This window comes from Macaca nemestrina, chromosome Y (genome assembly GCF_043159975.1).
Source record: "Macaca nemestrina isolate mMacNem1 chromosome Y, mMacNem.hap1, whole genome shotgun sequence".
NCBI classification, from domain to species: Eukaryota; Metazoa; Chordata; class Mammalia; order Primates; family Cercopithecidae; genus Macaca; species Macaca nemestrina.
Window position 1 is genome coordinate 3033601 of NC_092146.1, and position 23567 is coordinate 3057167.

Here is a 23567-nt window from a genome sequence, read left to right on the forward strand (position 1 = left end):
ACCTCTAATCTTTGATCTTCACAACTGCCCTATGAGGTATGAATTTTTATCTCCATTTTATAGACAAAGAACTCTCTTCTCATACTTACTCAATTTTGCACAGGCAAGGAAGTCGGAAAAGTTTTGAAAACAGTTCTTTCTGCCACAGGAAATGGGACATTTCACCCACACTCCTGTGTCGAGGGTAGCAGTTAGGTGGTTTTCACTCAGGAATTATGTCTTGCTCCAGGACCATTATTCTTGGGATCCATTTACCTGACTACTAACTAGGAGTACCTGAGGATCACTCTGCTTCAGCAACACAGCTGTCATCTTTCATCTGTGCAGCAGCACCCCTCACATGGGGGCACCAGCTGCGGGGGTCTGTCTGCAGACCCTGACCCAGAAACAAATGAATAAAGTACACTGACACACAGATATTCTGTTTTGCCAGTCCAGTTGAGTATATCCAAGCCATTTACAGGCTCCTGCTGAGTCCCATAAACAGTTGCAACAGCCTGAGTCAGCTAGTGAGACTTGCATTTATTCAGTAAGATTAATTAACAAAGACTTGAGTCAACACCATTAGATTGCAATTGACATTGTGGATTTCAGAAGTAAAAAGCACTTAAGCACCTACAGTACATCAAAGATTAGCAGTAAGATTACTGCTAGCTAGATAAATTACTCTGCCTTCCTTTATTACCACTTTCATTTGTTTAACTAAAGGTAAAGGGACCAGCTGCCTTCAACAGATCTATTACCCAAGTTATGCAAACTTTTCGGCCTTCCAAGGAGATTTCTGTCTATCTGTATAACTATCTTTAATGTTCCCACCAGCCTGACTGAACCCCAACACATCTGAAAGTTCCTTCATCTGAAGGGTTTGTTTCAGAAAATAGTAAGTAGAAAAGAATAGAGTCCACACTATAGTATGGTTCCTACAGATTTTATAAAGCAGATAAGAGAAGAACATAAAATAATGTAAAAAAAAATCCATCAGAAGAAAATAATGCCAAGGAGAGTCTAATGCACTGACTATGTGCAAAGATAGTGGAGAGGGATGTTGAAGTTCCCTGGGGCTAGGACCTGTGGTAAACAGTTCCAAGTCCAGAGGTGAAGTGGCCATCGATAGAAGTGGTTACCAGGGCCAAACAGCACCTGTGTCCCAAAGGCAGCCTTCTGCCTCCTGCCAATCTCCTCCTAGAAGCCAACAGGAAGTCAGCTAGCCAAGGCCCACAGATACAGTCCACTGGGGTCACTGTCTGAGCAAACAGACAGAATGGAGAAGGGTGAAGGTGCATCTGGCAGGCTATGCAAATGTAAGGATGACCAGCTTGGCCTAGCCTCCTGTACTGGTTCTGTTGCATTCTCTGATTTGCCTGTATTCCATCTGACTCTAAATGACTTTTGCTACTGGTTGACATGCTCCTTGAAAGACCTAGTTGCTCACGCTGCTTACAGACTCTCATAGTTCTACCCCAGTTACACAAGTTTCATCAACATGACATCAACCAGAAATTGGTCTCTCCCTCAAACACCTCCAGCTAATTACAGCAAATTTAGGAACAGAAGAAAGTCTGATAATTCTGAAAAACGTATTCTAAAATGTTCTATTTTGGCCTGTGAACTCAGCTACATAATGTCTTCTGAAAATGCTTTGTTGGCACCATGGTGGAAGGGAGTTTATGTAATCTATTGTCTCTGGGCTGGAAAAGACATTTTTGAGATTAGCATTTTTGAAGGATGCTCCCAAGATACTCAGACGCAATTTCCTCTAGAGCCATTACCAATCTCCCACTTTTCAATGTTCACAGGGTTAGAGGAGATAAGTTAAAAGTCATCAGCCTACCACTCTGCAGCAGCACAGTTTAACTCTTCTGTTTCCATGCACCAGTGGGAGATCCAACAGCTGCAGAGTGGGCTGAGCTGTCCAACCACGTCAGGCAGGTACATTTGGAATGACATCCCTTACCAAATATCACACCTCCACAACAAAAGGTAACATAGTAGTCTGGTCTTCCCTGTAACTGAGAAAGAAATTTCTTTTATCAATAGCTGGGGCTTTGATTAGGAAACATTGGTGAAGAACGAATGTGGATTAATGATGGCTGCATAGTTTTGTATTATCATTATAGTTTTGAGTGACACTGTGCTCTAGGTGTGCCTTCTTCTCAAACTGAAAAATTAAGAAGCAATTGAGAGGACTGTGTTACAAACATCCAGAGACAATTATAGTGCAGTTATGCCATGCATAATAAAGCAGGAAACTATCAGATAGGCATAGTCCTTTCTCTCTAAAATCAGCAGCATATCTGAGGACATGCTACTGAAACTCAAGGAGTGCATATCACTGAGGACCCAGGCACCTTTGCTCTAAGGTCACATCTTCTACACCAGACATCTCACAGCTGAATGCAGCAGGGGTGCTAGGGTAAGCTGAATAATGTTCCCCAATGAAGATATGCATATCCTAATCCTCAAAACCTATGATTATGTTACCTTACAGAGCAAAGGGACTTTGCAGATGTAATTGTAATTAAGTGAAGGCTCTTACAATGGGAAGATGACCCTGGGTTGTGCAGGTGAGCCCAATGTCATCCCAAAGGTCCTTGTAGACGGAGGCAGAAGAGTGAGAATGAGAGATGAAGATGTGCAGATGAAAGCACAGACCAGGGAGAAACAGAAAAATGGAAAGACGCCATGCTACTGACTTTGAAAATGGAACAAGAGAGTCAAGAACTAAGGCATGCAGGCAACCCCTAGAAATGAGAAAAGGCAAGCGAATGGAATATGTCCCCTAAATGTCCAAAAGGAACACAGACCTTTACTGTAGCCCAATAAGACCCATTCCAGACTTCTGAGCTGCAGAACTGTAAGATAATACATTTGTGCTATTTTAAGCCACCAAATGAGAGAATTCATTATAACAGCAATAGGAATTCAAGACAGTGGTTTTTCTCAATCTCCCTCATTTTGCCACTTTCTAAAATACTACGAGCCTCCTCCTTCTTTTCCTCCTCTTTAGATATTTCTTCCTTGCATAAAGTTCTATGATCTGGTTCACCAAACACAGCTCTTGAAATGCTAAATATGCAAATAAGAAACTAGCAGTTTTGATTGTCTGGGTCACAAAGTTACTTTCTAGTTGTGAACCCCTAAAACTTAACATTACCATAATACCACTTGTTACCTTTCTTCTATAAGAGAATGAACCTTCACCCACACCTTTATCCCTATGCAGACAGAGGATCCCCCGAAGGAGCTACAGGAAACACTGCTCAAAAATGAAAAGCGAAATGAAAGAGGAAAAAAAAATACAATGTTTCTATAGTATAGTTCCTTTTACAAAACTACCACCTGCCATATGTTATTGCTGTGTCGGGAGTAAACTAAAGCCTTTGTCCTTAAAGAGCTTGTAGCTGAGGTCAGCACTTTGAAAATTTGAGTTCAGCATCAGAATCACAGAGAGAGCTTGTTAAAGGCACAGTTTATCTATCAGGCTGTACTCCCAGAGTTTGGGATTCAATAGGTGATATGGTTTGGCTGTGTCCCCACCCAAATCTCATCTTTTAGTTCCCATAATTCCCATGTGTTGTGAGGAACCCAGTAGGATATAATTAAATCAAGGAGGCCATCTGCCTCATACTGTTCTCATGGTAGTGAGTAAGTCTCATGAGAGCTAATGATTTTATAAGGGGAACCCTCTTTCACTTGGTTCTCATTCTATCTTGCCTGCTGCCATGTAAGACCTTTCACCTCTGCCATGATTGTGAGGCCTCCCCAGTCATGTGGAACGGTGAGTCCACTAAACCTAAACCTCTTTTTCTTTATAAATTACCTAGTCTTGGGTATGTCTTCATCAGCAGTGTGAAAACAGACTAATACATTAGGTCTGAGGTGTGGCTGAGAATCTCCATTTCCAAGAGGCTCCCCGGAGATATTGGTGCTGCTTGTCTAATGAGAGAGGCAAAATGCAAGCCCAGTGATCAAAAACACAATGTAATGTATTCAAGTGCTGTTGGAGAGTACAAGTAGGCAGTTCCAGGCAGGGAGAACAGGGAGAATCCCTCACACCTGGGGATTGTGAGACATTGGAAGTGTGACAGGGCATCATGGCATCACGATATTGCAGAGGAACCTTAAGAGATTCTGAAAGGAGACAATTCCAGCTCCAGCAAAGTTCATACTTGACAACACAGAGGCTGGCTGTGTGCAGGATCTGTCTTGGACACAGCCTGCAGACCTGTCAGCTGGCTGCAGGGTGTGTGAAGGAGGTTCCTAGCCTGGGAGCCCCAGGGAGTTGGAAACTGGTTAGTTCACTTGGGCACCAGATCAATTCTGTGTAATTTCATCTGACAATCCCTGTTATACAGGCTGTGTGTTAAATGTTAAGAGGACAGGGAGCAAAAACTGGTCCCATGAGAGTTCAGAATCTGTTTGTGAATAAGAGGAATTGGTTGGAAGACTTCATTCAGGAAATGAAATCAGGAAAAGATGGGATGGAGACATTGCTTTTGGCAGCAGTCAGAATTGGGGCCAAGGCCGGTGGCGGTGGCTCACACCTGTAATCCCAGCACTTTGGGAGGCTGAGGTGGGCGGATCACGAGGTCAGGAGATGGAGACGACCATCCTGGCTAACATGGTGAAACCCCATCTCTACTAAAAAATACAAAAAATTAGCCGGGCGTTGTGGCGGGTGCCTGTAGTCCCTGCTACTCCGCAGGCTGAGGCAGGAGAATGGCTGAACCCGGCAGGCGGAGCTTGCAGTGAGCCAAAATCACGCCACTGCACTCCAGCCTGGGTGACAGAGCGAGACTCCATCTCAAAAAAAACAAAAAAAGAATTGGGACCAGGGCCTAAACTGAGGTCATGTCCACAGGGATGAGACTAGTGCAGAGCAGCAGGCAAGAAAAGAAATCAAAAGATTAATGACAGGAGGTTCAGCCAAGGTCAGGGAAAGTGAGTAGGTGGAGGGTCTGGGAGGGCAAGGGTTGAGGATGGGCCACTGACCCCAGCAGGGCCAGTGATTCAACTCATCAGCTCCACAGATACAGCCAGAGGAAGCTGTGGGTAGGGTTGCAGCAGGTGCTTTGTCTTTTCCAATTCATCCTGGCTCCATTATTTCATTTTTTTTAGAGTGATGGTGTCTTGCTCTGCTGCTGGAGTGCAGTGGTGAAATTCTAGCTCACTGCAGCCTTGGACTCCTGGGCTCCACGATCCTCCAGCCTCAGCCTCCCACAGTGCTGGGAATACAGGCATACACCACCACACCTAGCTAATTTTTGTAAAGATGAGAGTTTCACTACATTGCTCAGGCTGGTCTCATACTCCTGGTGTCAAGAGATCCACCCACCTTGGCCTCCCAAAGTGCTGGGATTACAGACATGAGCCACTGAGCCAAGCCCATGATTCCACATCTGAAAGCCCTGCCTGACTGCATCCAGGATGCATCCCGATAATGCATTTAAATTAGAGAACACTTTGATGACATGTTTTACTTGGAGCAATGGAAAAATATTACATATTTCTTTCTAAGGCAAGACCCCAATATTCCTGGAAGTTTGATTATTAGAAGTAAACAGTGTTTGGCATTTTTGTTTATTCCATCAGGAGAGGCAAACCTCATTTTTGAAGAAGTATAGAGTTTTCATATCATGGAAACAAACTATCTGAATGGGCCATTTAGATGTGTAAAGGGAAAGGATAAATGCTATCTTCAAATGGAGAAATTCAAAATAACAAGAGGTTGAGCAACTTTGCATATTGACATGGATAATTTTAGCCACTGTGGGCCAAGGTATGGCTCTGGAGAGGCTACTATGAGGCTGAGAGAAGAGAGGGGAGAATTCTCTGCTCTCTCTAGGGTAGACTGGAAAAAGGATCCTGAATTCCCACTGGTGGCATGAAATGGGACCCTGGAAAATGGTGGCAGGTCAGGGAGTTGGAGGGAGAAGAGAAGAGCAGATGGATTTGGGGAGCCTTAGTTTATGACACATGACATATGCATTGTTTATAATTCCCTCAGGACAATTTCATCTAGAACATGGATGAGGATTCTGAGATATAAACTTAGATGTACACAATGTATGTTCAGGTGAAGGTGCACATATAGTTATAAATAGGTTTGCAGATGGAGATGTATTAATAGTTACAATTGTACCTGTGGACATAGACATAGCCTTAGGTTTCGGTGCATGTATAGATATAGATGTAAACATAGATATAGTTACAAATATATTGTTAAATGTAGGTATAGGTGTATGCTACAGCCTGAAGGTTTGTGAACCCCCACAAAAAACAATTGTCTTGCAGTCCTAACCCCTAAGGTTATGGTATTAGGAGGTGCGGTGGCCTTTAGGAGGTGATGAGGTCGAGAGAGTGCTGCCCCATGAATTGAATGAACATCTTTATAATAGGGACTCCAGAGAGTTCCCTCGTCCCTTCCACCACATAAGGACACAGGGAGAAAGTGTCATCTATGAACCAGGAAGTGGGCCTCACCAGACACTGAATCTACTGGTGTCTTGATCTTGGACTCAAGAACTGTAAGCAATAAATGTGTGTTGTTTACAAGTATTTTGTTATAAAAACATGAACAAACTAAGACAGTATAGATTAGGTGTAAATATAAGTATAATAGAAGTTATAGTCACAGTCACAGACAAGGAAAAATAAAGTTTTAGAAATAGATCTAGAAATAGATATAGACACAGATAGGTATACATCGAAAAAACAATACAGAGCATTTCCTGTGTTCCTTTTTCTCCCTGGGACAAGTGTTGAGCATTGTTACAGGGTTCCTCTGACTACATAAAGTGATGGTGAAGAAAGACAGAATAAGTGTCTTGGTCTACATGGTGTTTATACACCTAAATGCTTCGTTAGCAAATACTGCCTTGTTTTCACAGACATGAAACATTTATTTTAAAGCACGACATACGCCCATTTAGTCCCAGTTCTGTCAGCAAACTGTAATTAGTCACGACATTCATTAAGTCTGAAAAGTGTCCCTTGTTTAACTTTCCAAGAATATTGTACTATAAGTCATTTTAAGTCATATTAAAAATCAAGTAGCCATGGCAACCAGCTGTCATGACACACTGCCTGTGTTTACACAGTACCTCAACAAAGAGTTGTAGAATAATCATGGCTTATTAAATGATTTCACAATGATCTGTCATGCTTATTCTCTGTTCACTTCAAAAGCAAATTTCAAATTTTCTGAGCATATATATAAAAGATAATTAATGTTACTACCACTTTATGAAATACAATCTGTGGCTACATGTTTACCTTATACCCTCTATTGTCAGAGTAAATAGACTTAGAATAATGTTCAAGCTAATGTCTATTTTAAATTCCAGAAAATATAAATAATTCACATATCTAGGACCTGGTATAAAATTATTACTCTGTGCTTATTTTGCTTATGTAATTAGAATTGATCATGTGGACCCTCAAATACCACATATACTATATACACTGACTACTTTATTAACCTGTGTTCCCCAATTCATTCCCATAAAGTTAGATGGGACATTTAATTTATGTTTTAAATACTGGAAAGCTATTATGACCTGAATGTAGCCTTCAAAATTCACTGTTAATGTCATATTGTTAAGAACAGGGCCTTTAGGATGTGATTCAGCCATGAGGGTGGAGTCTCATAAGACAACTTTATAAAACGATTGGAGGGAATTAGCATTAGTTCCTTTTTCCCCTCCACCTGCAACCACATAAGGACATAGCATTTATGCCCTCTGCAGGATGCCATGACAAGGCACCGTCTTGAAAGGACAGAGTATCCATCATCAGACAACTGAATCTATTGGTGCCTTTATCTTGGACTGACCAGCCTCCAGAACTGTAAGGAAATACATTTTTCTTCTTTACAAATTATTGAGCCTCAGGTGCTTTGGTACAGCAGCACCAACAACCTAAGACACTTTAATTTTTAAAAAATTGAAATTCAGTTATGAAAAATTTATTTTCTGTTATTTATTTTTATTGTTGTTTTGAATTTTTATTTTAATTCAATAGTTTTTGGAGTACAGTTGGTGTTTCGTTACATGGATAAGTTCTTTAGTGGTGATTTCTGACATTTTAGTGTGCCCATTACCCAAGCAGTGTACACTGTACCTGATATGTAGTCTTTTGTTTTTGTTTTTGTTTTTGTTTTTGAGGCAGAGTCTTGCTTTGTCACCCAGGCTGGAGTGCAATGGCGCTATCTCAGCTCACTGCAAGCTCTGCCTCCCAGATTCATACCATTCTCCTGCCTCAGCCTCCCAAGTAGGGACTACAGATGCCTGCCAACACACCCGGCTAATTTTTTGTATTTTTAGTAGAGACAGGGTTTCACCGTGCTACCCAGGATGGTCTCGACCTCCGAATCTTGTGATCCACCTGCCTCCGCCTCCCAAAGTGCTGAGATTACAGGCACAAGCCAACATGCCTGGCCCCCTGATATATAGTCTTTTATCCCTCACACCCTCCCAACCTTCTCTCCCGGATCCCCAAAGTCCATTATATTCTTATACCTTTGCATCCCCAGAGTCCATTATATTCTTACACCTTTGCATCCTCATAGTTTAGCTCTCACTTACAAGTGAGAACATACAATATTTAGTTTTTCAGCACTGAGTTACTTCACTTAGAGTAATGGCCTCCAGATCTATCCAAGTGGCTACAAAAGATATTATTTTGTTCCCTTTTATGACTGAGTAGTATTCCACAGTGTATACATACTGCTTTTCTTCATTCACTCAATTGTTGATGAGTGGTTCCACATCTTTGCAATTGTGCTACTATAAACATGCATATGTCTTTTCATGTAATAACTTCTTTTCCTTTTGGTAAATACCCAGTAGTTGGTTTAGTAGTAATAGATTGCTAGATCAAAGGTAGCTGTACTTTTAGTTCTTTCAGAGACCTCCATACTGTTTTCCATAGTGGTTGTACTAACTTACATTCCCACCAGCGGTGTAAAAGTGTTTCCTCAAAATTTATTTTCCTAAGTACTCTGGAAACAATCTTTCTTCTCTTGAGGATACTTGTATAACCTCATATTTGGGCCTTTGAGGAAAGGAAAAGGTCATGGTGTTGGACCTGAGCCCAGTATCCAGGTGTAGAGCTGAGCTGTCAATATGGAGATGCAACTGCAATAAGGACACTGTAAGGACACCAGAGGAGGTCAGGCTGAAGGCTTGGTTCAAAAACATAACCCTTGTACATGAGCTAAAATCAAGGCAAAAGGTAGACAGGTGTTGGAACCTGGATCCATTTACTGAATGTAAAGTGAAATGAGGGCATGGATTTGAAAGCATGCATAAATACTAGGTGAAGATTCCCAAGCCTTCCAAGCTGGGGAATAGCACAGAATGTGCTTGTTGAAGGAATCTTCACCTGAATATCATCCAATTGCAATGGGGCTTCTCTAGAAGATCATGGCTTTGGAAGGTCAGACTGGGTCTTGACATTTAGATAAGAATTGGTGTGAAAGTCGTGTTAATAAGGAGCAATTCTTTTTTAGTATCTTTACTTAAGAAAAAATCCAAAAGTAAAAACTATTACGCACAGAGACTCATCTAAGAATATTACTAACAATAGCAAAAATTAGAAACAACCTAAACACAGAAAATGAAGATACCACTGAGCAAATATGGTTCACCCAGTGACCAGGCAAGTATCCAGAAAATAGTCACCCCTGCAGCACTTTTTCGAGCTATGGGTTTTCTTTGAGTTTTGGTACACTCTTCCTTTGATTCACGGGGAAATATTCAGGTGAGAGTCAGCAAAATGGATGCAATAATGCTACTCAGAATCAGGGAGCTGGATGGTTCTCATTTGTTCTTTCCTTCTGAAGCCTCTATTCTAGAGACTTTCTTTGGTGATATTCTCCCTCCCCCAAGAATGGAAAATATTAATATCTTGGTTTGATACCTTATGTTTATGATTTGCTTTCTCAGAGCCTATTAGGTCTTTGAGTCAATAAGTTGTGCCTACTGGGATTTAGTGAGCATGGCTTTCACTAAATTCATTGATCAATCTTTACAATAAATATTTATTGTGCATCTATATTTGCCAAGCATGATGTGAACTAGACAGGGCACAAGGTGCTTCATCCAGGGCACCTACCACATGGCAAATAAGATAGATGTGAAATATACAATAACTACACTATCATATGGAGCTAGGTATTACTAGGGAAATAAACAGATTTTCAGGAGGGAATTTCAGAGATGAACCTGTTTAAGCAGGGCTTTCATAGAAAGAGATCCTGAAGCAAGGATTCAACCTCAGTGGTATATTTGCAGGTGCAGGCCCTCTGGTGGGGAAGTGGGAAATTGAGACAGGAAAGCAGTCCTATTAAACCAGCTGCCATGGGAAGTAACTAGTGCCGGATCTGACAGGAAAAATGTAGAGAATGATGCAAGATGCAAGTTCTGGAATTATCTCATGGAAGTAGCAAGGAAGCTGGGGTATTGTATACCAACCTGCAGCACTCAACCACAGAAAACTCTGCACAGCAGGTATTAGTTCCCAGCACTTTGAGGCCCCAGGCTTACAGGCAAATAAGACTTCAATGGTTCTGAAAGTTGTTGGCGCAATGAAATGGTTGATGTTCCAGTGATATGAGCCATGCACCGACAGTGTTGGCTATGGGGCATAATCTGATTGCACAAAAGATGACAAAAGATGGCTCATACGGAATGGAATATCTCAACTCAAATAAATTCAAGTGAATACAACTGGAGTTACTATTTTAAGAGAAAGGAGAGATGTCATTGCAGCCAGAATATCCAGCAGGAGTGATCAGCACAGATAATGTGCTTCCAAATCCTTAGGGAGGGAAAGGATGGGCAAGGCATGGGTGATCTGCCCAGGGCATAGCTGTGCATGATGGTATTGAGTGAGGAAGGATGCCCTGAGCCCTCTTCATGTGCATGAAGCTGAAGAAGTTCTGCATGTCAGCCAGTCTGAATACAGACATTTTATAGCATCTCACCCAGCTAACAACACTTTATCAGTCCTGGAATTAACTGATATATAACCTGATCCCAGGGTAGGGTATAGGAATACATGCTTCTCCAGCATGCACAAAGCCTGTATTTATTACCCTTGGATTATCTCAGCATGCACAACCTGGTCCGTACACATTCCTGAATTCAGTGCTGGGGAATTAAATCAGGCATATGCTTGTAAGATGTCTTCGTAATTAAAGATGTCTTCTGATTCCAGCTATAGGTCTATATTGTACTCACTAGGGATCCAAGACTATGGTGCATTTCTAGGCATATTTAAATTTATTTGGGATATTCGTATTATTTTATTAATAATATATTAACATATTTCAATATATAAATATATCAAATTTATTTAAAATATTTGTATTCAGAGATATTTATGGGAATCCTAAAGGAAACTTGAAAACAATAGCATCTGTTTAAAAAATTACTGTTTAAAAAAGTTCCCCAGCACTTTTGGGCCCCAGGCTCACAGGCAAATAAGACTTCAGTGGTTCTGAAAGCTGTTGGCGCAATGAAATGGTTAAGGTTCCAGTGATATGAGCCATGCACTGACAGTGTTGGCTATGGGGCATAATCTGATTGCACAAGCACTGTACTGCCAAAAGATGGCTCAGATGGAATGGAATGACTCAACTGAAATAAATAGACACAACAGTTACTTGGCAAATAGTATGAAGTACATATTCTTTACCATGTAGCAAACTTGTATTCCTCATACATACATCATAGAACTGCGACTTTGAACAAGTTATTTTATGTGTCTAAGTCTCACACTGTTAATCTGTAAAGGTTCTCATAATAAGATTATGAAAGATTAAATGAGTTAATTGCTTAGCAACAGTATTTGACAAAAAGAAAGTAGTAAAGGTTAGCAAGTGTTGTTTGTTGTTAATTTCTAAGGGATAACCATATAATTTATTAGTGAGGAAGTCCTTTTACTACAGAAGTTTTATTTTAAATGCTATTTTACAAAAACAAAGATTTTTAAAACTTGAACTCACAAAACTTTCATGTTACCTTGATATTAAGGAAGGATTTCAAAATTTTTGAAAGATCATCTACTTTGAAAATGTGCCCTTGTGTTTCACTCCTGACTTTGGTGTCTGACATCTGTCCCCCATGAATTTTGATACAAACATCAAGGTGACCCTCTTGTTACACATATCAGCAAGTAATTGCAGAATGTGACAAATTCTTTACTGAATGCATAACCCAGGCTTGATGAGGGCAAAGATTATGGACTCCACCTACTTTGAAATGGCAACTACTTCTGAGATACTCCCTCCTAGATGAATCTTTACATGTGACAGCTTCTCTAGGGCATATCTTAGGCATCAAACTGCTGGAAAATAGAGAAGGTCCATTTGCCACTTTATCCAATTATTTGCAAATTGCTCACACATACTGTCCTTGCCAACACAATATGGTCATATTCAGAAATTTTGCCAATCAGGGGATGAATATAAAATTTTATCTTATTTTTATTTCAATTAGCATTTTCCCACATGTATGTATTTTTCCAAATTCAAATTATTGTTGGTATTCCATGTAATTATTGTTAGTAATAATTTACAAGTTGGTAAATTTTGTTAGATTTTGTTAGATTTTCATATTCTAAACAATAATATCTTGGTCTAATAAAGAGATGATGATTAGATGACAGAAATAGTAGATAGATAGGTAGATAGACAGATAGCATATAGCATATATCTTCATCTACTCTGCTATATACCTTTAACTTTTTAACTTTTGGTGAGTCGTGATATAAAAATATTTACATTTTGACACATTTATGAGTTTTTATATAACTTTAAAAATTTACTTCTTACCCTGAAATTATAAAACCTTAGCCATTTTTATACAAATATGTTCAAAGTTCTTTCATCTTCAGGTCTTAATCTGTCTCCATCTATTCTATGCGATAGAAATCTATTTTTTTACTGAAGTCAAATATATGAAAGGGCATATATTTGTAGATCAGCTTCTGGACCATCATTCAATGATTTATTATAGAACTTCACTATACATCTTGATTTTAAGTTATAAAAGAACCACTCCTATATGTTCTTTTTTCATATTTTTCTGGATAGTCTACATCCTCCTGATACTCCTCTGGTTGCATAGGTGGTTTCTTCACTTTATTTTCTTTTACTATTTTTTCATACCCAACACTAATTACTCAGTGTTGGATATGTCTTTATTAGTGGCTTGAGAACACACTAATACAGTGAATTGGCAAAGGGAGTGGGTCACTGGTGTAAAGATCCCCAAAAATGTAGGTGTGACTTTGGAACTGGGTAATAGGCAGAAATTGGAACCATTTAGAGGGTTCAGAAGAAGACAGAAAAATGTGGGAAAGTTTGGAATCTCCTAGAGACTTGGAGGGCTCAGAAGACAGGAAGATGTGGGAAAGTTTGGAACTTCTTAGATGCCTGAATGGCTCAGAAAACAGGAAGATGTTGGAATGTTTGGAATGCTTCCTATAGACTTATTGAATGGCTTTGAACAAAATACTGGTAGTGATATGGACAATAAAGTTCAGGATGAGTTGGTCTCAGATGGAGAGGGGGACCTTGTTGGCAACTGCAGTAAAGGTGACTCTTCCTATGCAAAGAGTCTGGTGGCATTTTGCCTTTTCCCTGGAGATCTGTGCAACTTTGAACTTGAGAGAGATAATTTAGGGTATCTGGCAGAAGAAATTTCTAAGTGGCAAGCATTCAAGAGGAAACAGATCTTAAAAGTTTGGAAACTTTGCAGCCTGATGATGTCATAGAAAAGAAAAACCCCATTTTCTGGGGAGAAATTCAAGCCTGCTGCAGAAATTTCCATAAGTAACAAGGAGCTCAATGTTAATCACTAAGACAATGGGGAAAATGTTTCCAGGGCATGTTAGATGTCTTCTGTGGCAGCCCCTCCCATCACAAGCCCAGAGGCCTAGGAGGGAAAAATAGTTTCCTATGCTGGGACTGGGGCCCTCCTGCTGCGTGCAGTCTAGGGACTTGGGGCCCTGCATCCCAGCCACTCCAGCCATGGCTAAAAGGGGCGAAGGTACAGTTTACACTGTGGCTTTGGAGGGTGCAAGCCCTAAGCCTTGGCCACTTCCATGTGGTGTAGAGCCTATACATGCACAGAAGTCAAGAATAGAGGTTTGGTAACCTCTGCCTAGGTTTCAGAGGATGTATGGAAATGCCTGGATGTCCAGGCAAAAATTGGCTAGAGGGGTGGAGCCCTTATGGAGAACCTCTGCTAGAGCAGTAGAGAAGGGAAATGTGGGGTCAGAGCCCCTATTCAGAGGCCCCACTGGGGCAATGCCTAGTGGAGCTGTGAGAAGAGGGTCACCATCTTCCCCAGAATGGTAGATCCACTGACAGCTTGCACCACGCACCTGGGAAAAAACCACAGACACTCAGTGCCAGCCTGTGGAAGCAGCCAGCAGTGGGGCTATACCCTGCAAAGCCACAGGGGTGGAGCTGCCTAGGACCATGAGAACCCATCTCTTGCATCAGCATGATCTGGACATGAGACATGGAGTCAAAGGAGATCATTTTGGAGCTTTAAGATTTGACTGCCCTGTTGGATTTTGGACTTGTATGGAGCCTGTAGTCCCTTTGTTTTGTCCAATTTGTCCTATTTGGAATGGGTGTATTTACCCAATGTCTGTATCCTCATTGTATCTAGGAAGTAACTAATGTTTGCTTTTGACTTAATAAGCTCATAGATGGAAGGGATTTGCCTTGTCTCAGATGAGACTTTCGGCTGTGGACTTTTGAGTTAATGCTGAAAAGAGTTAAGACTGGGGGAGACTGTTGGAAAGGCATGATTGGTTTTCAGATGTGAGCACATGAGATTTGGGAGGGGCCAAGGGTGGAATAATATAGTTTGCTGTGTCCCCACCCAAATCTCATCTTGAATTGTAGCTCTCAAAATTCCCACATGTCAGGAGAGGGACTGGTGGCAGGGGGCAGATTTTTCCCATGCTGTTTTCATGAAAGTGCATAAGTCTCATGAGATCTGATGACTTTATAAAGAGGAGTTGCCCTATACATGTCCTCTTGCCTGCCACCATATAAGATGTCCTTTTGCTCTTCCTTCATCTTCCACTTCGATTGTGAGGCCTCCCCAGTCATGTGGAACTGTGAGTCCATTAAACCTCTTTCCTTTACAAATTACCCAGTCTCAGGTATGTCTTTATTAGCAGAGTAAATCTTCTCATATTCATGTTCAATCCATCTAGAATTTGCATACAACCAACCTCTAAAATATATCACAAGATCGTTCACTTTTCTCTGCAAACTGTAACCGCAGCAACACTCTTCCAAGTCTCTCTCTTTCTTACTTGGAATGATCTCAATGATTCCCTGACTCTTTCTTCTCTCCTTCTTCCCTATCCAAATCCAGTCTCCACATAAGCCATGTAATAAGACACTTCCTATTGACCTGCTTCTTATTTTTCTCTCTACTTCAGTAAATATTGAATTATTGAATAAAAGAATGTATTAGCAAATAGGGATAAACAAGTGAATATATTTTCACATATGAACAGCTCCTAAAAGATGAATTACATGAATTGGGCCTCAGGGTAAAAAATATCCATGCCAACAGAGAAAACAGCTGTGACAGAGTTGCAGAGTCAATGAAGAGTCAGATGTGTAAAGAAAGCAAGGAACCACCATTTCTAAACTAAAGAAAAGGTGAGCATGATTTGAGCCTGCTGGTAGGAGGCAGGATAGAGGCTAAACAAGAAAAGATATTACAACTTCCACTAGGGAATGTAGCTTTTTGCTTATATGTCTCTCTCACATGTACATAGATTAACATGAAGTATTTAATGTATATATCATTTGGTATTTGTATGATTTGCTATGTAGATGTGTATGCATGTGTCTATATGCATTGCATGTATATATGTTAATCATCTGTTAAACACATAACAAATACTATGAAACTTAGTTATCAAGGCAGCAAATATTACCTCAGAGTTTCTCTGCATCAGGAATTGCTTAGCTGGATCTCCCAGTTGTGGATCTCTCACAAGGATGCAGTCAAAAGTGTCTGCATGGGCTGTAATAAACTGAAGGTGAGTCAATCAGCTAAGCTCACTAACATAGTTGTTGACGGGATCCAGCTTCTCACTAGCTATCATCCTAGGGATATCTTTTTCTTGTGTGTATATGCCTTTTGGGGCTTTCCACAGGTCTGCTCATAACGTGACAACTTGCTCCCTCTGAGCAAGCTAGTATTACAGCCCAATGAGTTCTTGCCCACTCCCCTCAGAATGCCAATACAATGAGAACAGCAGGTGTTACAGTACAGAAAGAACTTAACAATCGTAGAGCCAGCCAAGCAAGGAGGATGGAGACAACTTTCAAATATGTCTGCCCAGGAATTCAGAAGTTAGAGTTTTTTTTGTTTGTTTGTTTGTTTGTTTGTTTGTTTGTTTTGAGACGGAGTCTTGCTCTGTCACCCAGGCTGGAGTGCAGTGGCCGGATCTCAGCTCACTGCAAGCTCCGCCTCCCGGGTTTACGCCATTCTCCTGCCTCAGCCTCCCGAGTAGCTGGCACTACAGGCGCCCGCCACCTCGCCAGGCTAGTTTTTTTGTATTTTTTAGTAGAGACGGGGTTTCACCGTGTTAGCCGGGATCGTCTCTCGATCTCCTGGCCTCGTGATCCGCCCGTCTTGGCCTCCCAAAGTGCTGGGATTACAGGCTTGAGCCACCGCGCCCGGCCCAGAAGTTAGAGTTTTTAAGGGTACTTTGGCAGGCAGGGGCTGAGGAACTGAAAAAAAAATATTGGCTGTAGAGACATCACAGGGATATCAAAGCTGCAGCTGAGTCAGTTCCCAGCCAGAGGTCAAAGGACCAATTGAGTCCATTCCTTGGTATTGATTACAGGTGCAGGTGGCATCCCTTGGCCTGCAAAATGGTATATCTGAAAAAATACATCACAATAGTGATGTTATTTGTAGGAGGAATTTGGGAAGTTACAAATCTTATAACTGCTATGTGACTGACTCTGCAGCAGTAAAAACAAACTAAGGAGGTAATAGATGGTTATTGTATAACCAGGCCTATTCTTAAGCAAAGTTCAGGCCCCTACCATAATTCTAACATTTCAACCTTGTATTTGTCTTTACAAATGCAGTTTTACTCAGAACAAGAAGGGGATTGGCTTAAAGAAAGGCACATCATGGCCTCCACACAAAAATAAGCGAAGGCAACTTAGCCTGGCAGATGGAAGAGGGGATTAATTAAATTTCCCTTACTACTATAATTTTTGTAAAGGCAGTTTCATTAGCATAAAGAGTCAAACTAAAAAGGAGAATGTAGGAATGAAAATTATAGCCTTGTAATCCCTAATCTTGAAGTATCATCCCATCACTTTTGTCATATTCTATTTGCTAGAAGCAGGTTGCTAAGGTTTCATGAATACTTAAGAAGAAGGGATTACACAAGGGCATAAACACTGAGCAGAAATATTCTGTTGTCCCTTCACCTTGACTAAACTTTAGTTTTCATCCTGACTATAGGTTTCCATCTTAGTCTGTGCAGGTTACTATAATAAAATGCCTTAGGCTGGATAATTTATAAATTTCTGTTGTTTCTAAATTACTCAGAATTTGGACTTTCCAGCTCTGAAGGCTGAGACATTTAAAATCAAGGCATTAGCCAATTAAGTGCCTGGTGAGGGCTTTCTACCTCATAATTGATAACTTCTCCTTGTGTCCTCACATGATGGAAAGACAGACATGCTCCTTTGGGCCATTTTTTAAGGACAATAATCCCATTCAGGATGACAACAATATCATGTTTAAATCACTTCCCAAAGACCTCATCTCTTTTTTTATATACATACTTTACCTTCTAGGATACATGTGCACAATGTGCAGGTTTGATACATGTGCAGGTTTATACTTGTGCCATGGTGGTTTGCTGCACCCATCAACTCATCATTTACATTAGGCATTTCTCCTAATTCTACCCCCACCTAGACCCACACGACTGGACAGGCCCTGGTGTGTGATGTGCCCCACCCTGTGTCCAAGTAATCTCATTGTTCAATTTCCATCTATAGGTGAGAACATGAAGTGTTTGGTTTTCTGTCCTTGTAATAGTTTGCTAAGAATGATGGTTCCCAGCTTCATCCATGTCCCTGCAAAGGACATGAACTCATATTTTTTATGGCTGCATAGTATTCCATGGTGTATATGTGCCACAGTTTCTCAATCCAGTCTATCATTGATGGACATTTGGGTTGGTTACAAGTTTTTGCTATTGTGAATAGTGCTGCAATAAACATACATGTGCACATGTCTTTATAGCAGCATAATTTATAATCCTTTGGGTATATACTCAGTAATGGGATCGCTGGGTCAAATGGTAATTCTAGTTCTAGATCCTTGAGGAATCGCCACACTGTGTTCCACAATGGTTGAACTAATTTACACTCCCACTAACTGTGTAAAAGCATTTCTATTTCTCCACATCCTCTCCAGCATCTGTTGTTTCCTTTTTAATGATTGCCCTTTTAACTGGTGTGAGATAGTATCTCATTGTAGTTTTGATTTGCATTTCTCTGACGACCAGTGATGATGAGCATTTTTTCATGTGTGTATTGGCTGCATAGATGTCTTCTTTTGAAAAGTGTCTGTTCATATCCTTTGCCCACTTTTTGATGGGTTCTTTGTTTTTTTCTTGTAAATTTGTTTGAGTTATTTGTAGATTCTGGATATTAGCCCTTTGTCAGAAGGGTAGATTGCAAAAATTTGTTTCCCATTCTGCAGGTTGCCTGTTCACTCTGATGGTAGATTATTTTGCCATGCAGAAGCTCTTTAGTTTAATTAGATCCCATTTGTCTATTTTGGCTTTTGTTGACATTGCTTTTGATGTTTTAATCATGAAGTCCTTGCCCATGCCTATGTCCTGAATGGTATTGCCTAGGTTTTCTTCTAGGGTGTTTATGGTTTAGGTCTAACATTTAAGTCTTTAATCCATCTTGAGTTAATTGTTGTGTCAAGTGTAACTAAAGGATCCAGTTTCAGCTTTCTACATATGACTAGCCAGTTTTCCCAGCGCCATTTATTAAACAGGGAATCCTTTCCCCATTTCTTGTTTTTGTCAGGTGTGTCAAAGACCAGATGGTTGTAGATGTGTGGTGTTACTTGTGAGGCCTCTGTTCTGTTCCATTGGTCTATATCTCTGTTTTGGTACCAGTACCATGCTGTTTTGGTTACTGTAGCCTTGTAGTGTAGTTTGAAGTCAGGTAGCATGATACCTCCAGCTTTGTTCTTTTTGCTTAGAATTGTCTTGGCAATTGCAGGCACTTTTCTCATTCTGTATAAAATTTAAAGTAGTTTTTTCAAATTCTGGGAAGAAAGTCATGGTAGCTTGAGGGAATGGCACTGAATCTGTAAATTACTTTGGGCAGTATGGCCATTTTCACAATATTGATTTTTCCTCTCAATGAGCATGGAATATTCTTCCATTTGTTGGTGTCTTCTTTTATTTGATTGAGTAGTGATTTGTAGTTCTCCTTGAAGAGGTCCTTCATAGCCCTTGTAAGTTGGATTTCTAGGTATTTTATTCTCTTTATAGCAATTGTGAATGGGAGTTCAGTCATGATTTGGCTCTCTGTTTGTCTGTTCTTGGTGTATAGGAATGCTTGTGATTTTTGCAGATCGATTTTGTATCCTGAGACTTTGCTAAAGTTGCTTATGAGCTTAAGGAGATTTTGGACTGAGATGATGGGGTTTTTTAAACATACAACCATCTCATCTACGAAGGGGGAAAATTTGACTTCCTCTTTTCCTAATTGAATACTGCCTTTATTCAACACTATGTTGAATAGTAGTGGTGAGAGTGGACATCCTTGTCTTGTGCTTGTTTTCAAAGGGAATGCATCGAGTTTTTGCCCACTCAATACGATATTGGCTGTGGATTTGTCATAAACAGCTCTTATTATTTTGAGATATGTTCCATCAATACCTAATTCATTGAGAGTTTTTAGCATGAAGGGCTGTTGAATTTTGTCAAAGGTCGTTTCTGCATCTGTTAAGATAATCACGTGGTTTTTGTCATTGGTTCTGTTTATGTGATGGATTACGTTTATAGATTTGTGTAAATTGAATCAGCCTTGCATCCCAGAGATGAAGCCTACTTGATCGTGGTGGATAAGATTTTGATGTGCTGCTGGATCCGGTTTGCCAGTATTTTGTTGAGGATTTTTGCATCGATGTTCCTCAGGGATATTGGTCTAAAATTCTTTTTTTTGTTGTTGTGTCTCTGCCAGGCTTTGGTATCAGGATGATGTTGGCCTCATAAAATGAGTTAGGAAGGATTCCCTCTTTATCTGTTGATTAGAATAGTTTCAGAAGGAATGGTACCAGCTTCTCTTTGTACCTTGGTAGAATTCGGCTGTGAATTCATCTAGTCCTGGACTTTTTTTGGTTAGTAAGCTATTAATTATTGCCTCAATTTCAGAGCCTGTTATTGATCTATTCAGAGACCCATTTCTTCCTGGTTTAGTCTTGGGAGAGTGTATGTGTCCAGGAATTTATCCATTTCTTCTAGATTTTCTAGCTTATTATGTAGAGTTGTTTATAGTATTCTCTGATGGTAGCTTGTATTTCTGTGGTATCGGTGGTGATATCCCCTTCATCATTTTTTATTGTGTCTAGTTGATTCTTCTCTCTTTTCTTCTTTATTAGTTTTTCTAGCAGTCTATCAATTTTGTTGATCTTTTCAAAAAACCAGCTCTTGGATTCATTGATTATTTGAAGGGTTTTTGTGTCTCTATCTCTTTCAGTTCTGCTCTGATCTTAGTTATTTCTTGACTTCTGCTAGCTTTTGACTTTGTTTGCTCTTGCATCTCTAGTTCTTTTAATTGTGATGTTAGGGTGTCAATTTTAGATATTTCCGGCTTTCTCTTGTGGGCATTTCGTGCTATAAATTTCCCTCTACACATTGCTTTAAATGTGTCCCAGAGATGCTGGTACGTTGTGTCTTTGTTCTCATTTGTTTCAAAGAACATCTTTATTCCTACCTTTTTTATGTTATTTACCCAGTAGTCATTCAGGAGCCAGTTGTTCAGTTTCCATGTTGTTGTGTGCTTTTGAGTGAGTTTCTTCATACTGAGTTCTAATTTGATTGCACTGTGGTCTGAGAGACAGTTAGTTGTAATTTCTATTCTTTTACATTTGCTGAGGAGTGCTTTACTTCCAATTATGTGATCAATATTAGAATAAGTGCAATGAGGTGCTGAGAAAAATGTATATTCTGTTGATTTGGGTTGGAGAGTTCTGTAGATGTCTATTAGGTCCGCTTGTTGCAGAGCTGAGTTCAAGTCCTGAATACTCTTGTTATCTTCTGTCTTGTTGATCTGTCTAATATTGACAATGGGGTGTTAAAGTCTCCCATGATTATTGTTTGGGAGTCTAAGTCTCTTTGTAGGTCTCTAAGGACTTGCTTTATGAATCTGGGTGCTCCTGTATTGGGTGCATATATATTTAGGATAGTTAGCTCTTCTTGTTGAATTGATCTTTTTACCATTATGTAATGGCCTTCTTTGTCTCCTGTTGGTTTAAAGTCTGTTTCATCAGAGACTAGGATTGCAACCCCTGCTTTTTTTAGCTTTCCATTTTTTGTCTTTTTTGTAGATCTTCCTCCATCCCTTTATTTTGAGCCATATGCATCTTTGCATGTGAGATAGATCTCCTGAATACAGGACACTGATTGGTCTTGACTCTTTATCCAATTTGCCAGTCTGTGTCTTTTAATTGGGGCATTTAGCCCATTTACATTGAAGGTTAATATTGTTATGTATGAATTTGATCCTGTCTTTATGAAGTTCACTGGTTATTTTCCCCATTAATTGATGCGGTTTCTTCCTAGCATCGATGGTCTTTACAATTTGGCATGTTTTTGCAGTGGCTGGTACCGGTTTTTCCTTTACATGTTTAGTGCTTCCTTCAGGAGCTCTTGTAAGGCAGGCCTGGTGGTGACAAAATCTCTCAGTATTTGCTTATTTGTAAAGAATTTTATTTCTCTTTCACTTATGAAGCTTAGTTTGGCTGGATATGAAATGCTGGGTTGAAAATTCTTTTCTTTAAGAATGTTGAATATCGGCCGCCACTCTCTTGTGGCTTATTCCAAGAGATCCGCTGTTAATCTGATGGGCTTTCCTTTGTGGGTAACTCGACCTTTTTCTCTGGCTGCCCTTAACACTTTTTCCTTCATTTCAACCTTGGTGAATCTGATAATTTTGTGTCTTGGGATTGCTCTTCTCGAGGAGTATCTTTGTGGTGTTCTCTGTATTTCCTGAATTTGAATGTTGGCCTGCCTTGCTAGTTTGGGAAAGTTCTCCTGGATGATATCCTGAAGAGTGTTTTCCAACTTGGTTCAATTCTCCCCATCACTTTCAGGTACACCAATCAAATGTAGATTTGGTCTTTTTACATAGTCCCATGTTTCTTGGAGGCTTTGTTCATTTATTTTTACTCTTTTTTCCTCTAACTTTCTCTTTATTAATTTGACCTTCAATCACTGATACCCTTTCTTCCACTGGATTGAATCAGCTATTGAAGCTTATGCATGGGTCACGAAGTTCTCGTGCCACGGTTTTCAGCTCCATCAGGCCATTTAAGGTCATGTCTACACTGTTTATTCTAGTTATTCATCTAATGTTTTTTCAAGGTTTTTAGTTTCCTTGCAATGAGTTTGAACATCCTCCTTTAGCTGAGAGAAGTTTGTTATTACTGACCTTCTGAAGCCTACTTCTGTCAGCTCATCAAAGTCATTCTTTGTCCAACTTTGTTCCATTGCTGGTGAGGAGCTGCGATCCTTTGGAGAAGAGGTGCTCTGATTTTTAGAATTTTCAGCTTTTCTGCTCTAGTTTCTCCCCATCTTTGTGATTTTATCTACCTTTGGTCTTTAATGTTGGTGACCTACAGATGGGGTTTTGGTGTAGGTGACCTTTTTGTTGATGTTGATGCTGTTCCTTTCTGTTTGTAAGTTTTCCATCTAACAGGACCTTCAGCTGCAGGTCTGTTGGAGTTTCCTGGAGGTCCACTACCAGACCCTGTTTGCCTGGGTGTCACTAGCAGAGGCTGCAGAGCAGCAAATATTGCAGAACAGCAAATATTGCTGCCTGATCTTTTCTCTGGAAGCTTCATCCCAGAGAGGAAGCTACCTATATGAGGTGTCTGTTGGTCCTTACTGGGAGGTGTCTCCCAGTTAGGCTATACAAGCGTCAGGGACCTACTTGAGAAAGCGTCTATCTGTTCTCAGAGCTCATAATCGTGCTGGGAGAACAATTCCTGTCTTCAGAGCTGTCAGACAGGGAACAAGTCTGCAGAAGTTGTCTGCTGCCTTTTTGTTCAGCTGTGCCCTGCCCACAGAGGTGAAGTCTAGAGGCAGTAGGCCTTGTTGAGCTGCAGTGGGCTCCACCCAGTTCGAGCTTCCTACTGTTTTGTTTACCTACTCAAGCGTCACCAATGGTGGACACCCCTCCCCCAGCCAGGCTGCTGTCTCACAGATGGATCTCAGACTGCCATGCTAGCACTGAG

At 40.4% G+C, this 23567-nt stretch overlaps 1 long non-coding RNA gene across 1 annotated transcript in view; it reads left to right on the forward strand.

Annotated features, from left to right (window-relative positions):
- Positions 1-23567, forward strand: part of LOC139360955 (uncharacterized) — a 266593-nt gene that overhangs the window by 219749 nt on the left and 23277 nt on the right. The gene's annotated exons all lie outside the window — the stretch shown is intronic.